The sequence below is a fragment of the Capra hircus genome, assembly GCF_001704415.2.
Source record: "Capra hircus breed San Clemente chromosome X unlocalized genomic scaffold, ASM170441v1, whole genome shotgun sequence".
Lineage (NCBI taxonomy): Eukaryota > Metazoa > Chordata > Mammalia > Artiodactyla > Bovidae > Capra > Capra hircus.
This window is the reverse complement of record NW_017189516.1, coordinates 6,674,716-6,690,046: the sequence shown is the minus strand read 5'-3', so window position 1 is coordinate 6,690,046 and position 15,331 is coordinate 6,674,716.

The following is a 15,331-nucleotide window of genomic DNA, read 5'->3' as shown; positions in this document are numbered from 1 at the left end:
AAAAGTGAGCAACGCTGAGCATCTTTTCATGTGTTTATTAGCTATCTGTGTTTTCTTTGGAGAAATGTCTGTTTAGGTCATTTGCTCATTTCTTGATTGGGTTGTTTGTCTGGTATTGACTTGTATGAGCTACTTGTATATTTTGGAAATTAATCCTGTTTCATTTACTTTTTTTTTTTTAACATTCTCAGGGTTATCTTTTCACCCCATTTATAGTTTCTTGGCTGTGCAAAAGATTTTAATTCGGTCCCACTTGCTATTTTGATTTTTATATCCATTACTCTAGGATGTGGGTCATAGAGGCTCTTGCTGTGATTTATGCCATATAGTGCTCTGCCTGCTCTGCCTATGTTTTCCTCTAGGAGTTTTATAGTTTCTGGTCTTACATTTAGGTCTTTATTCCATTTTGAATTTATGTTTGTGTATGGTGTTAGGAAGTGTTTTAGTTTCATTCTTTTACATGTAGCTGTTCAGTTTTCCCAGTACCACTTATTTAAGGGACTATCTTTGCCTCATTGTATATTTGTGCCTCCTTTGTCAAAAATAAGGTATCCATAGGTGTGTGGGTTTATCTCTGGGCTCTCTATCTTGTTCCATTGGTCTATATGTCTCTTTTTGTGCCCATACCATGATGTCTTGATGACTATAGATTTGTAGTATTATCTGAAGTCAAGAAGTTTGATTCCTCCAGCTCCATTCTTCTTTCTCAAGATGGGTTTAGCTATTCGGGGTCTTCTGTGTTTCCATAAAAATTGTGAGTTCTTTTGTTGTTGTTGTTGTTGTTGTTCTAGTTCTGTGAAATATGCCATTGGTAATTTGATAAGGATTGCACTGAATCTGTAGATTACATTTGGTAGTAGAGTCATTTTCACAGTAGCAATTCTCCCAACCCAGGAACCTAGAATATATCTCCATCTGTCGGTGTTTTCTTTGATTTCTTTCATCAGTGTCTTATAGTTTTCTGTATACACCTCTTTTATCTCATTGGGTAGATTTATTCCTAGATAATTTATTCATTTTGTTGCAATGGTAAATAGGATTGATTGCTTAATTTTTCTTTCTGATATTACATTGTTAATGATGGGAATACAAGTGATTTCTATGTATTGATTTTGTATCTTGTGACTTTGCTAAATTCACTGATTAGCTCTAGCATTTTCCTGATGGCATCTTTAGGGTTTTCTATGTATAGTATCATGTTGTCTACAAACAGTGGAAGTTTTACTTCTTTTCCAATCTGGATTCCTTTCATTTCTTTTTCTTCTCTGATTGCTGAAGGCTAGGACTTCCAAAACTATGTTGAATAGTAGTAGTGAGAGGGGGCACTGGCATGCTGAGATTCATGTGGTTGCAAAGAGTTGGACACGACTGAGTGACTGAACTGAACTGAACTGAACTGAACTGTGGGTAAGAATCCCTTAGAATAAATGAAATAGCCCTCATAGTCAACAGAAGAGTTTGAAATGTAGTATTTGGGTGCAATCTCTAAAAGGACAGGATGATATCTCTTTGTTTCCAAGGCAAAGGCAAACCATCACAGTAATCCAAGTCTATACTCCAATCACTAATGCCAAAGAAGATGAAGTTGAATAGCTCAATAAAGACCTACAAGTCGGTCTAGAACTAACATTAAAAAGAAAGCTGTCCTCGGTATAGAACTAACACTCAAAATAGAGCTGTCCTTTTCATCATAGAGGATATTGGAATGAAAAAGTAGGAAGTTAAGAGACACCTGAAGTAACAGGCAAATTTTCTCTTGACGAACAAAATGGAGCAGGGAAAAACCAAGAGAGTTTTTCCAGGAGAATCCACTGGTCATAGCAAAGACCCTCTTCCAACAGTGTTAGAGACAACTCTATACATGGACAACAAAAGAAGATTAATGCCAAAATCAGACTGGTTATATTCTTTGCAACCAAAGATGGAGAAGCTGTATACAGTCATCAAAATGAAGACTGGGAGCTGACGTTGGCTCAGATCATGAACTCCTTGTTGCAAAATTCAGACTTGAATTCAAGAAAGTAGGGAAAACCACTGGAACATTCAGGTATGATCTAAATCAAATCCCCTACAATGGGATTGACAGATATATTCAAGGGATTAGTTCTGATAGATCGAACGCCTGAAGAACTATGGACAGAAGTTCATAACATTGTATAGGAGGAGGTTCTCAAAGATATCCTCAAAAAAAAAAGAAATGAACAAAGACAAAATGGTTGTCTGAGAAGACCTTAAACATAGGTGAGAAAAGAAGAGAAGCAAAAAGCAAACTAGAATAGGAAAGATATACACATTTAAATGCAGAGTTCCCAAGAATAGCAAGGGGAGATAAGAAAACCTTCCTAAGTGATCAATGCAAAGAAGTAAAGGAAAACAATAGATTGGGTAAGAGCACAGATCTCTTCAAGAAAATTACAGATACCAAGGGAACATATCATGAAAAGATGGTTATAATAAATGACATTAATATTATGTACCTAATAGAAACAAGATATTAAGACGAGGTGGCAGGAATACGCACAAGACCTATACAAAAAAATATCTTAATGATCCAGATAGTCACTATGGTGTGATAACTCACCTATAGCCAGACACCTTGGAGTGTGAAGTCAAGTGGGCCTTAGGAAGCATGACTATGAACAAAGGTAGTGGAGGTGATGGGATTCCAGTTGAGCTACTTCAAATTCTAAAAAAAATAATGCTGTTGAAGTGCTTCCCCCAATATGTCAGCAAATTTTGAAAACTCAGGAGTGGCCACAGAACTGGAAGAGGTCTGTTTTTTTAATTCTAATACCAAAGAAGGGCAGTGCCAAAGAATTTTTTTCTGCCACACAATTGTACTCATTTAACATGCTAGCAAAGTAATCTACAAAATTCTCCAAGCTAGTTTTAAACAGTACGTGAACCTAGCACTCCAGATATTCAAGGTGGATTTGTTTCCTTAGGTAGGTTCACTCCTAGGTATTTATTATTTTTGTTGTTATGGGAAATGGGATTGCTTCCTTAATTTATCTTTCTGATTCTTCATTGTAGAGTATAGTAAAGCAAATCATTTCAGTGCATTGATTTTGTATTTTGAGACTTTACCAAATTCACTGATTAGTACTAACAACTTCGTGATATTGTCTTTTGGGTTTTATATATATATATTATATATATATAATATTATATATTAATATATATATTAATTTATAATTATATATATTATCATGTCATCTGCAAACAGTAAGAGTATTAGTTCTTCTTTTCCAATCTGGGTTCCTTTTATCTCCTTTCCTTCTCTGATCATCATAACTAGGGCTTCCAAAAATATGTTGAATAATAGTGGAGAGTGCTCATCCTTGTCTTCTTCCTGATCTTAGTGGGAGTGTTTTTAGTTTTTCACCATCAAGAATAATATTTGCTATGGCTTTGTCATTTATGATATTTATTATGGTGAGGTAGGTCCCTTCTATGCCCATGTTTGGAAGAATCTTCTTCATAAATGGGTGCTGAATATTGTGGAAAGTTCTTTCTGCATCAACTGAGATTATCATATTGTTTTTATCTTTCAAGTTGTTAATATGATGTATCACATTGATTGATATGTGTATATTGAAGAATACTTGCATCCCTGGGATGAAACTAACTCGATCAAGGCATATGATCTTTTTAATCTGTTGTTGAATTCTGCTTGATAGAATTTTGTTAAGAATTCTTGTGTCTATGTTCATCAGTGATATTAGCCTGTAATTTCCCTTTTTGTGATATCTTTGTCTGGTTTTGGCATCAAGGTGATAGCAGCCTCATAGAATTAATTTGGAAGTGTTGCTTCTTCTTTAATTTTCATAAGAGTTTCAGGAGAACAGGCATTAGCTCTTCTCTAAACATTTGACAGAATTCACCTGTGAAACCATCTTGCCCTGGCCTTTTGTTTTATGGAAGATTTTGATCACATTTTCTATTTTAGTGTTTCTATTTATCATGTCATAATTTCTATTTCTTTAAGGGTCAGTCTTGGCAGGCTGAAGGTTTCTAAGGATCTACCCACTTCCTCCAGGACCTGCATTTTTTTTTTTTTGGCATATTGTTACTTGTAATAGTCTCTTATGATCCTTTGCATTTCTTCATTGTCTGTTGACACTTCTCCGTGTTCATTTCTAATTTTGTGAACTCGAGTCTTGTCCCTTTTTTTTTCCCTTGATGAATCTCACACATGGTTTGTCAAATTTGCATATCTTGTCAAAGAACCAGCTTTTAGTTTTATTAATCTTTCTATTATTTCCTTCATTTCTTTCTCTTTTATTTCTGCTCTGATTTTTATGAATTCTTTCCTTTTACTAACTTTGTATTTTTTGTATTTTTCTTTTCCTACTTGTTTTAGGTGTTAAGTTAGACTCTTTGATACTTTTATTTCTTGAGATAGGTTTATATTGCTATAATCTTCCCTCTTAGAACTGATTTCACTGCATCCCATAGTTTTGGGGTTATCATGTTTTCATTGTAATTTATTCTTAGGAATTTTTAAAATTTTCCTTTTAATTTCTTCAGTAACCGGTCTGTTATATAAAAATGTATTATTTAATCTCCATGTGTTTGTGTTTTTTTTAAGTTTTTTTTTTCTTTAATTAATATATAGTCCCATAACATTGTGGTCAGAGAAGAAGCCTGATATGATTTTAATGTACTTAAATTTACTGAGGCTTGATTTTTGGCTCAAGATGTGGTCTGTCCTAAAGAATAGTCCATGTACACTGGAGAAGAAAATGTATTCTTCTGCATTTAGATGGAACTTCCTGAAGATATCAATTAGGTCCGTCTGATCTAATGTGGCATTTAAGTAATATTTTTCCTTATTAATTTTCTGTTTTTATGATCTGTCCATTGGTGCAAGTGGGGTGTTTAAAGTCCCATACTATTATTGTGCTACTGTTATTTTTTCCTTTTAAGTCTGTTAGTGTTTGCCCTATGTATTATAATATCCCTATGTTTGATGAATAAATATGTACAATTGTTATGTCTCTTTCTTGGATTGACCTCCTTATCATTATCTAGTGTCCTTTGTTTCTTATTATATATATATAATTTTAAGGTCTATTTTGTGTGGTATAATATTTGCCACTCTGACTTTCTCTTGATTTCCATTTACTGGAATATCTTTTTCCATCTCTGACTTCCAGTTTGTAAGTGTCTCTAGGTCTGACTTCCAGTTTGAAAGTGTCTCTAAGCCTGATGTGGGTCTCTTGTAGACAAAATACATACAGGCTTGTTTCTGTATCCATTCAACCAGTTTGTGTCTTTTAGTTTGAGCATTTAATTAATTTTCATTAAAGCAATTATTTATATACATGTCCCTATTGGCATTTTCTTAATTGCTTTGGGTTTGTGTAGGTCTTTTCCTTCTCTTGTGTTTCCTTCCTATAATAGTCCCTTTAAATTTTTTTTTTTTGTAAATTTAATTTAGTAGTGCTAAATTCTCTTAGCTTTTGCTTATCTGTATAGCTTTTGGTTTCTTCATCAGTTTTGAATGAGATCCATACTGAGTATAGTAACCTTGGTTGTAGATTTTCCCCTTTCAATATTTTAAGTATATCCTGCCATTTTCTTGTGGCTTACAGTGCTTCTGCTGAAAGATCAGCTGTTAATAATATAGGGTTTCCCTTATATGTTATTTATTGCTTTACCCTTTCTGGTTTTAATATACTTTCTCTTTGTTTAATCTTTTTTAGTTTGATTAACATGTGTCTTGTTTTTCTCCTTGTATTTATCCTGTATGGGACTCTCTTCACTTCTTGGACCAGATTGACTATTTTCTTTCCCATGTCCAGAAAGTTTTTGACTATCACCTTTTCAAAAATTTTCTCAGACCATTTCTTTGTCTCTTCTTCATTCAGTACAGTCGCTCAGTCATGTCCAACTCTTTGCGATCCCATGAATCGCAGAATGCCAGGCCTCCCTGTCCATCACCATCTCCCGGAGCTAACTCAGACTCACATCCATCGAGTCAGTGATGCCATCCAGCCATCTCATCCTCGGTCATTCCCTTCTCTGCCTGCCCTCAATCCCTCCCAGCATCAGAGTCTTTTCCAATGAGTCAACTCTTCACATGAGGTGGCCAAAGTACTGGAGTTTCAGCCTTAGCATCATTACTTCCAAAGAAATCCCAGGGTTGACCTCCTTCAGAATGGACTGGTTGGATCTCCTTGCAGTCCAAGGGACTCTCAAGAGTCTTCTCCAACACCACAGTTCAAAAGCATCAATTCTTAGGCGCTCAGCCTTCTTCACAGTCCAACTCTCACATCCATACATGACCACAGGAAAAACTATAGCCTTGACTAGACGGACCTTAGTCGGCAAAGTAATGTCTCTGCTTTTGAATATGCTATCTAGGTTGGTCATAACTTTTCTTCCAAGGAGTAAGCGTCTTTTAATTTCATGACTGCAGTCACCATCTGCAGTGATTTTGGAGCTCAAAAAAATAAAGTCTGACACTGTTTCCCCATCTATTTCCCACGAAGTGATGGGAACAGATGCCATGATCTTCGTTTTCTGAATGTTGAGCTTTAAGCCAACTTTTTCACTCTCCTCTTTTATTTTCATCAAGAGGCTTTTTAGTTCCTCTTCACTTTCTGCCATAAAGGTGGTGTCATCTGCATATCTGAGGTTATTGATATTTCTCCTAGCAATCTTGATTCCAGCTTGTGTTTCTTCCAGTCCAGCGTTTCTCATGATGTACTCTGCATAGAAGTTAAATAAGCAGGGTGACAATATACAGCCTTGACGTACTCCTTTTCCTATTTGGAACCAGTCTGTTTTTCCATGTCCAGTTCTAACTGTTGCTTCCTGACTTGCATACAGATTTCTCAAGAGGCAGGTTAGGTGGTCTGGTATTCCCATCTCTTTCAGATTTTCCACAGTTTCTGGTGATCCACACAGTCAAAGGCTTTGGCAGAGTCAATAAAGCAAAAATAGATATTTTTTTATGGAACTCTCTCGCTTTTTCCATGATCCAGCAGATGTTGGCAATTTAATGTTGCTGCATTTAAAATTGTCCCAGAGGTCTCTGAGACTATCCTTAATTATTTTCATTGTTTTTCCTTTATTCTGTTCTTTAGTAGTTATTTCCACCATTCTATCTTCCAGCTTACGTATCAATTTTTCTGCCTCAGTTATTCTATCGGTTACTTCTAGAGTATTTTTCATTTCAGTATTTGTGTTGTTGTATTCTGTTTGTTTCTATATTGTTTTTCCTTTTCTGTTTGTTTCATTGAGACACATGCAATCTAGATCACAAGATAGATTTATGATTTATTGTTGACCTATAATAAAGTAAACATCTCTAGCAGAAACCATATATCCACTGGATACAGTTCATATCTTCATTGCATTGTATTGAATAATTGAGGCTATGAAGAAGATAAATTCTAAAAGTTCTCATCACAATACAAAAGTACTTTTTTTGTAGCTTTTTGAGGTGACCAATATTCACTAAACTTATTGTGTTAATCATGTGGCAATACATGCAAATCAAATCATTGTTTTGTACACTTTAAACTTAGTGCTATATCCCAATTATATTTCAAGAAAACTAAAATAATAAAGCCAGGTTAATATCTTACTCTTTTCTTCTTTTCTTCTGTAGAATTTGGCAGACCAGTGCCAAATATGATGCATTCTTTGATCAGAGTACCAGAGCACTGACCAAGTTTTAATTTTGGTTGCATTTAGTCTTGCAGTAACAAGACAGTCACCTTGATTATAGGAGACACACTGTCTCCTAAAAATCACTATAACAATCTTTTGTAAAATAAATGATTATCATCTTCTGCAGATGCCTAGTCTTATGCATTGTATGCTTTACTACATTTGTCTCCAAGAAAATAATTTGATTTCCAAGTCCTAAGACACTTATTGTACTCTTTATATATCTTAGAACTTCAACACAGAGCACCCTGGTCTTAAAAAAATTAGGATTTTTAGGATATATGCCAGTAGGGTTTTCCTGAACATATTTATTTATAAATGTATACATAAGTGACTTATTTATAAATATATGTTTATTTTTAAAAGATAATTAAATAGTCAAAACATCACTAAGTAGAGTAAACCTGAAAGGAAGTAAAATTTTGAAAATGTAAGCTGTATGTTTAAACTCGTCTTTAATTTTTCCTTCTCTAGCTTGTGCTCAAATTTCATCATCAAAGTGTTTAAACGCATTGATTTGCTCTTACTAAATCATATAATGACTCAGCCAACTCTTCTGTAATTTCTGTTGTTTGATATTTTTCTTCATTTTTCAAGTAATTTATTTATTTTCAAGGTAGTCATTCTCTGTTTCTCTCTCTCTCTCTCTCTCTCTCTCTCTCTCTCTCTCTCTCTCTCTCTCTCTTTCTTTTTCATGAGCTGCTCTTTCTTCTCTGCATTGTTCATGAGTTGCTTCTTCAGGTACACTGTCCTTTCAGAAAAATTTCTTGAGTTTCCGTGAAGATTCTTCCTTCTGATTGCCTTCTTCTTAAACTGAGGTCCATTCTGGTACTTCATCTACTGTAACTATTCCCAATTATCCTCTCTGCAGCTATCTTTAGGAGCAAAATTCAGTAGCCTGGCCATTTAGGTGGCCTAGACCATCTAAAATACTATAAGAGAGGTGAATAACTTAATCAATCATGAATATGTTAAACACAAGCAAATTTCTTCATAACTCTAAGTGCTATACACTTGTAGAATGTATTTGAGATAATCTACCTCTATGAATTCCCAATAGATGACTTCAAATGAGCTTAGTCATCAAATATAAAAGTAGAACAAAGTTACTGAGTTACGAAATGAAACCAAAGTTAAAAGTAAAAATGTTAATTGAATATATGTGAGCTTACTGTGTGTGTTAGTCACTCAGTTGTGCCCAAATCTTTGTGACCTCATGGAGTGTAGTCCACCAGCAGGCAATAATACTGGAGTGGATTGTCATTCTCTTCTCCAGAGAATCTTTCCGACCCAGAGATCACACTGATGTCTCCTGCATTGCAGGCAGATTCTTCACCATCTGAGCCACCAGGGAAGATTCTGTATTTGAGCTTGGATCAGGCAAATATAATCTTTTACTCTATTGAATCAGAATCAAGCATGAATGCCAAAATATTCCCCAAATTAACATGGAATGATCTAATATTTTACTCAACTCATATCCCTAAAGGCAATAACAATAGCTTCCTAAATAGACATACAACTTAAATTTCTTAAGAAGCTCATTCTGGAAGCAAGTCTTTGAATTGAAATTTTTGTTTCTCAAAAGGTATGCATATATATATATATATATATATATATATATATATGGCTGATTCATGTTGACAGTTAATAGAAAACAGAAAAATTCTCTAAAGCGATTATCCTTCAATAAAAAATAAATTAATTACAAAAATAGTAAAGAAATAAAATGAACATCTACTAAATAGAATGCACAGTTGACTTCTTCCTCTTTATAAACCTGTACACAGTAATCAAGACTTGATTGCTATTATGTTCATGAAATATTCAGCTGCAAGTAGATTGTGATGTATTTCTCTCCATTTGCAGTGTGTTTGTTTTATTTGTTCTTCAACTGTATTTGACATTCACATGTCTAAAGTAGCCTTCCCAATTTTATTTGAATACTAAAATTTTTAATTTTATTTATTAATGGGTGGACATTTATGTTTACAGTTTTGTGTTGATTTCTGCCATACAACAACACAAACCAATCCTCCCACCCCTCCTCCATCCCATTCCTCTAGGTCATCACACCAGGCTGGCCTCCTGGTGTTAATTTAGCAACTTTCCAAAATCTACTTCCACATAATAGGATGCTATTTTCTCAGTTTGTCCCAGCCTCACTTTCCCCTACTGTGTCCACAAGTCAATTTTCTACCAGGTTCACTAGTATTATTTTTCTATATATATGATGCATATATATATATATATATGTATATGCATTAATATACAATGGTTGTTCTCTTTCTGACTTACTTCACTCTTTATAAGAGCTTCTAGGATCGTCCAGCTCATTACAACTGACTCAAATTTATTCCTTGTTTATGGCTGAGTAAAATTCCGTTGCATAAATGTACCACAACTTCTTTATCCCTCAAAAACTTATTTATCCCTTCTTATCTCTCAATGGATATCTAGGTTGCTTCCATGTCCTGGCTACTGTAAATAGTGATGCAATGAACATTGGGGTACATGTGTCATTTTCAATTCTTGTTTCTGTAGGGTATATGCCCAATAATGGGATTGCTGAAACAAATGTTAGCTTTATTTTTTTGAGGAATCTCCATGCTATTCTCCATAGTGGCTGTATCAGCTTACATTCTCACCAACAGTGCAGGAGGGTTTCCCTTTCTCCACATCTTATTCAGGATTGTTTGTAGGGTTTTTTGATGATGGCTATTCTGGCAGATGTAAGGTGACACCTCATTGCAGTTTTGATTTCAATTTCTCTAGAAATAAGCAGGGTTTCCCTTGTAGCTCCATCGGTAAAGAACCTGCCCTCAGTGCAGGAGACCTGGGTTCAATCCCTGGGTTAGGAAGATCCCCTGGAGAAGGAAATGGCAAACCCCTCCAGTATCCTTGTCTGGAAAATTTTATGAACAGAGGAGCCTTGTGGACTGCAGTCCATGGGGTCGCAAAGAGTCGGGCACGACGGAGTGAGAAATAAGCAGTGATGAGCATCTTGTCATGCTTTTATGGGTCATCTGTATGTCTTCTTTGGAGAGCTGTCTGTTTAGGTCTTCTGTCCACTTTTTGATTGGGTTATTTGTTTTTCTGTCAAAGAGCTGTATGAGTTGCTTGTATATTTTGGAGATCAATCGTTCATTTAATAATCATTCTTTTTTTTTTATTATTTTGCTTTTAATTTGCTTTCCCATTCTGAGAGCTATCTTTTATCTTGTCAACTTGTTTATAGGTTCCTATGCTGTGCAAAAGCTTTTAAGATTAATTAGGTCCTATATGTTTATTTTCCTTTTTCCACACTCTAGGAGGTGGGACAAAGAGGATCATGCAGTGAGTTATGTCAAAGAGATATCTCTCTATGCTTTCCTCTAAGAGATTTATAGTTTATGGTCTTACATTTAGGTCTTCAATCCACTTTGAGTTTATTTGTGTGTATGGCATTAGGAACTGTTCTAATTTCATTATTGTCCATATAGCTGTCCAGTTTTCCCAGCACCACTTATTGAAAAGGTTGCCTTTTTTCCATTGCCTATAATTTTTCTTGTCTCCTTTGTCAAAGGTAAAGTCTCCATCGGAGTTTGGGTTTATCACTGGGCTTTCTATCTTGTTCCATTGGTCTATATGTCTGTTTTGGGGCCAGTATCATACTGTCATGATGGCTGTAGCTTTGTAGTATAATATAAAATCAGGGAAGTTGATTTCTCCAGCTCCATTTGTATTTCTCAATTTTGTGTTTACATACAAACTGTGAAAAATTGTTGTTCTAGTTCTATTTATAATATTATAAATTATATATAAAATTATAACATAATTTTAACATCTATTATAACATCGATAATTTGATAGGGATTGAACTGAATCTGTAGATTGTTTTTCATAGTATAGTCATTTTGGCAATATGGATTCTTCCAATCAAATAACATGGCATATCACTCCACCTTTTTGTGTTCTCTTTCAACACATTGTCTAGTGTCTTATCGTTCTCTGCAAATATGATTTTTGTCTCTTTAGGAAGATTTACTCCTAAGTATGTTATTATTATTATTACTTTTGGAATAAATAAGATAAATGAGAATGTTTTCTTATTTTTTTATGGGTTTTCATTGTTAGTGCATAGAAATGCAATGGATTTTTATGTAGTAATGTAATATCCTGCAACTTTACTAAATCCATTGATTAGCTCTAGTAGTTTTCTGGTGGTGCTTTTTAAGATTTTCTATGTATAATATCATGTCATTTGCAAACAGTGAGAATTTTACTTCTTTTACCAACTGGATTTATTTTATTTCTTTATTTTTCACTATTTGCCAAGGCTAGGATTTCCAAACTATAATAAATAATAGTGGTGTGAGTGGGCACCCTTGTCTTGTTCCTTATTTTAGAGGAAATGCTTTTAGTATTTGTCAAAGAGAATAATTCTTGCTTTGGGTTTATTGTATATGACCTTTATTATGTTGAGGTAGATTCCTTCTATGCCGATTTTCAGAAGAGTTTTAAATTGTAAAGTGGGTGTTGAATTTTATCAAAAGGTTATCTGCATCCATTGAGATAATCATGTTTCTTTTATAATTCAATATGTTAATATGTAGTATCATATTGAATTGCATATATTGAAGAATCCTTGGGATAAACTGAATTTGATCATGATGATACTTTTAGTATGTTGTTGAATTCTGTTTGCTAGAATTTTGCTGAGGACTTTTGCATCTATGTTCACCAAAGATATTGGCATGTAATATTCCATTTTGTGATATAATTTTGGCTTTGTTATCAGGATGATGGTGGCTTCATAGATTGAGTTTGAGTCTTTTCCTCCATCTGCCATTTTTGGAACAATTTTAGCAAAATAAGTGTTAGCCCTTCTCTGAAATGTTTATAGAATTTTCCTGTGGCGGTGGGCTTGGTTTCTTGGAAGATTTTTGATCACAGACTCAATTTCAGTGCTTGTGATTGGTCTGTTCATATTTTCAGTGTCTTCCTGGTCCATTGTTGGAAGGTAGCATGTTTTAAGAATTTGTCCATTTCTTCCAGGTTGTCTATTTTATTCTCATGGAGTAGCCCACATAGTCAATAAAAGAGTCTGAAATGCAGCACTTCAGTGAAACCTCAAAAATGAAAGGATGAACTCTGTGGGTTTCCAAGGCAAACAATTCAATATCACAGTATTTCAAGTTTATGCCCCAACCACTAATGACGAAGAAGCTGAAGTTGAACAGTTCTATGAAGACCTCCACGATTTTCTAGAACTAACATCAGAAAAACATCTTTTTAATCACAGAGGACTGGAATGCAAAGGTAGAAAGTCAAGAGATACATGGAGTAACAAGAAAGCTTAGCCTTGAAGTACACAATGAAACAGGGCAAAGGCTAATAGAATTTTGCCAAGAGAACCCACTAGCCATATCAATAACCCTCTTCCAAAACCACAAGAGATGACTCTATTCGTGGACATCGTCAGATGGTCAATATCAAAATCATATATATTGTATTTTTGCAGCTAAAGATGGAGAAGCTCTATACAGTCAGCAAAAACAAGACTAGGAGTGGACTGAGGCTCAGATCATGAACTCCTTATTGCAAAATTCAGACTAAAATTGAAGAAAGTAGGGAAAACCACTGGACCATTCAGGTATGACCTAAATAAAATCCTTTATAATTATACATTTGAGGTGACAAGTAGATTCAAGGGATTAGCTCTGATAGAGTACCTGAAGTTCTATGGATGAGAGTCATAACATTATACAGGAAGTGGCAATCAAAACCATCCCCAAGAAGAAGTACAAAAAGGCAAAATTGTTATCTGAGGAGGCCTTAAAATTAGCTGAGAAATGAAGAGAAGTGAAAGGCAAAGGAGAAATGGAAAGATATATCCATGTGAATGCAGAGTTCAATAGAATAGCAAGGAAAGACAAGAAAGCCTCTATAAGTGAAAAACACAAAGAAATAGAGGAAAACAGAAGAATGGGAAAGACTAGAGATATCTTCAAGAAAATTGGAGATACCAAGAGAACATTTCATGCAAAGATGGCCACAATAAAGATAGAACAGTGTGGACTTAAGAGAAGCAGAATATATTAAGAAGAGGTGCCCAGAATACACTGAACTATACAAAAAAGATCTTAATGACCCAGATAACCACAATGCTGTGATCACTAACCTACAGCCAGACATCCTGGAGTGCTAGGTCATCAGCCTTAGGAAGCATAACTATTAACAAAGCTAGTGGAGATGATAGAATCCCCACTGAACTATTTCAAATCCTCAATGGTGATGCTGTGAAAGTGCTGTACTCAAAATGGCAGCAAGTTTGGAAAACTCAACAGTCACCACAGTACTGGAAAAGAAGAGTTTTCATTCCAATCCCAAAGAAAGGCAATGAGAAAAACTGTTTAAACTACTTCATAATTGCACTCATCTCACAAATTATCAAATAATTATAAAAATTCTCCAAGCTAGGCTTCAATAGTTCCTGAACGGAGAACTTGTTGATGTCCCAGCTGGACTTGTAAAAGGCAGAGGAACCAGAGTTCAAATTTCTAACACCCATTCTATCATAGAAAAAGCAAGGGAATTCCAGAAAAAAAACATCTACTTCTGCTTTATTGACTAGGCCAAAGCCTTTGAGTATGTGGATCACAGCAAACTGTTGAAAATTCTTAAAAGAGATGGGACTATCAGACCACCTTACCTGCCTCTTGAGAAATATGTATGCAAGTAAGGAGGCAACAACAGTTAGAACCAGACGTGAAACAATGGACTGGTTCCAAATTGGGAAACGGGTACATTAAGGCTGTATATTCTCACCCTGCTTATTTAGCTTATATGCAGAGTACATGATGCGAAATGCCAGACTGAATGAACCACAAGCTGGAATCAAGTTTGTAGGGAGAAATATCAATAACCTCAGATAGGCAGAAGACATCGTCATTATGGCAGAAAGTGAAGAGGAACTAAAGAGTCTCTTGATGAAAGTGAAAGAGGAGAGTGAAAAGCTGACTTAAAAAACTAAGATCATGGCATATTGCCCCAAAACTTCATGGTAAATAGATGGGGAAACAATAGAAACAGTGACAGATTTTATTTTATTGGGCTACAAAATTGTGCTGCAGATTGTGGCTGAAATTAGAAGGCACTTGCTCCTTTGAAGTAAAGCTATAAGAGACCTAGAGAGCATATTACGAAGCAGAGACATTACTTTACCGACAAAGGTCTGTATAGTCAAGCTATGGCTTTTCCAGTAGTCATGTATGGATGTGAGTGTTGGACCCTAAGAAAGCTGAGCTCCAACAAATTTGGTTTTGAACTGTGGTTTTGGAGAATTTCTTGACTGCAAAGAGATCAAGCCATTCAATCATAAAGGAAGTCAACCCTGAATATTCATTGGAAGGACTGATGCTGAAGCTGAAACTCCAATTCTTTGGCCACCTGATGTGAAGAACTGACTCATTGGAAGAGACCCTGATCCTGGGAAATATTGAAGGCAGGAGAAGGGGATGACAGATAATGAGATGGTTGGATGGCATAGCTGAATCAATGCTTTTAATTTTTCTTGCTATTCTGCTCTGATACAGTGACTTTCACCATTCTATTTTCTAGTTCACTTATATGTTCTTCTGCATCAGTTATTCTGCTATTTGTTTCC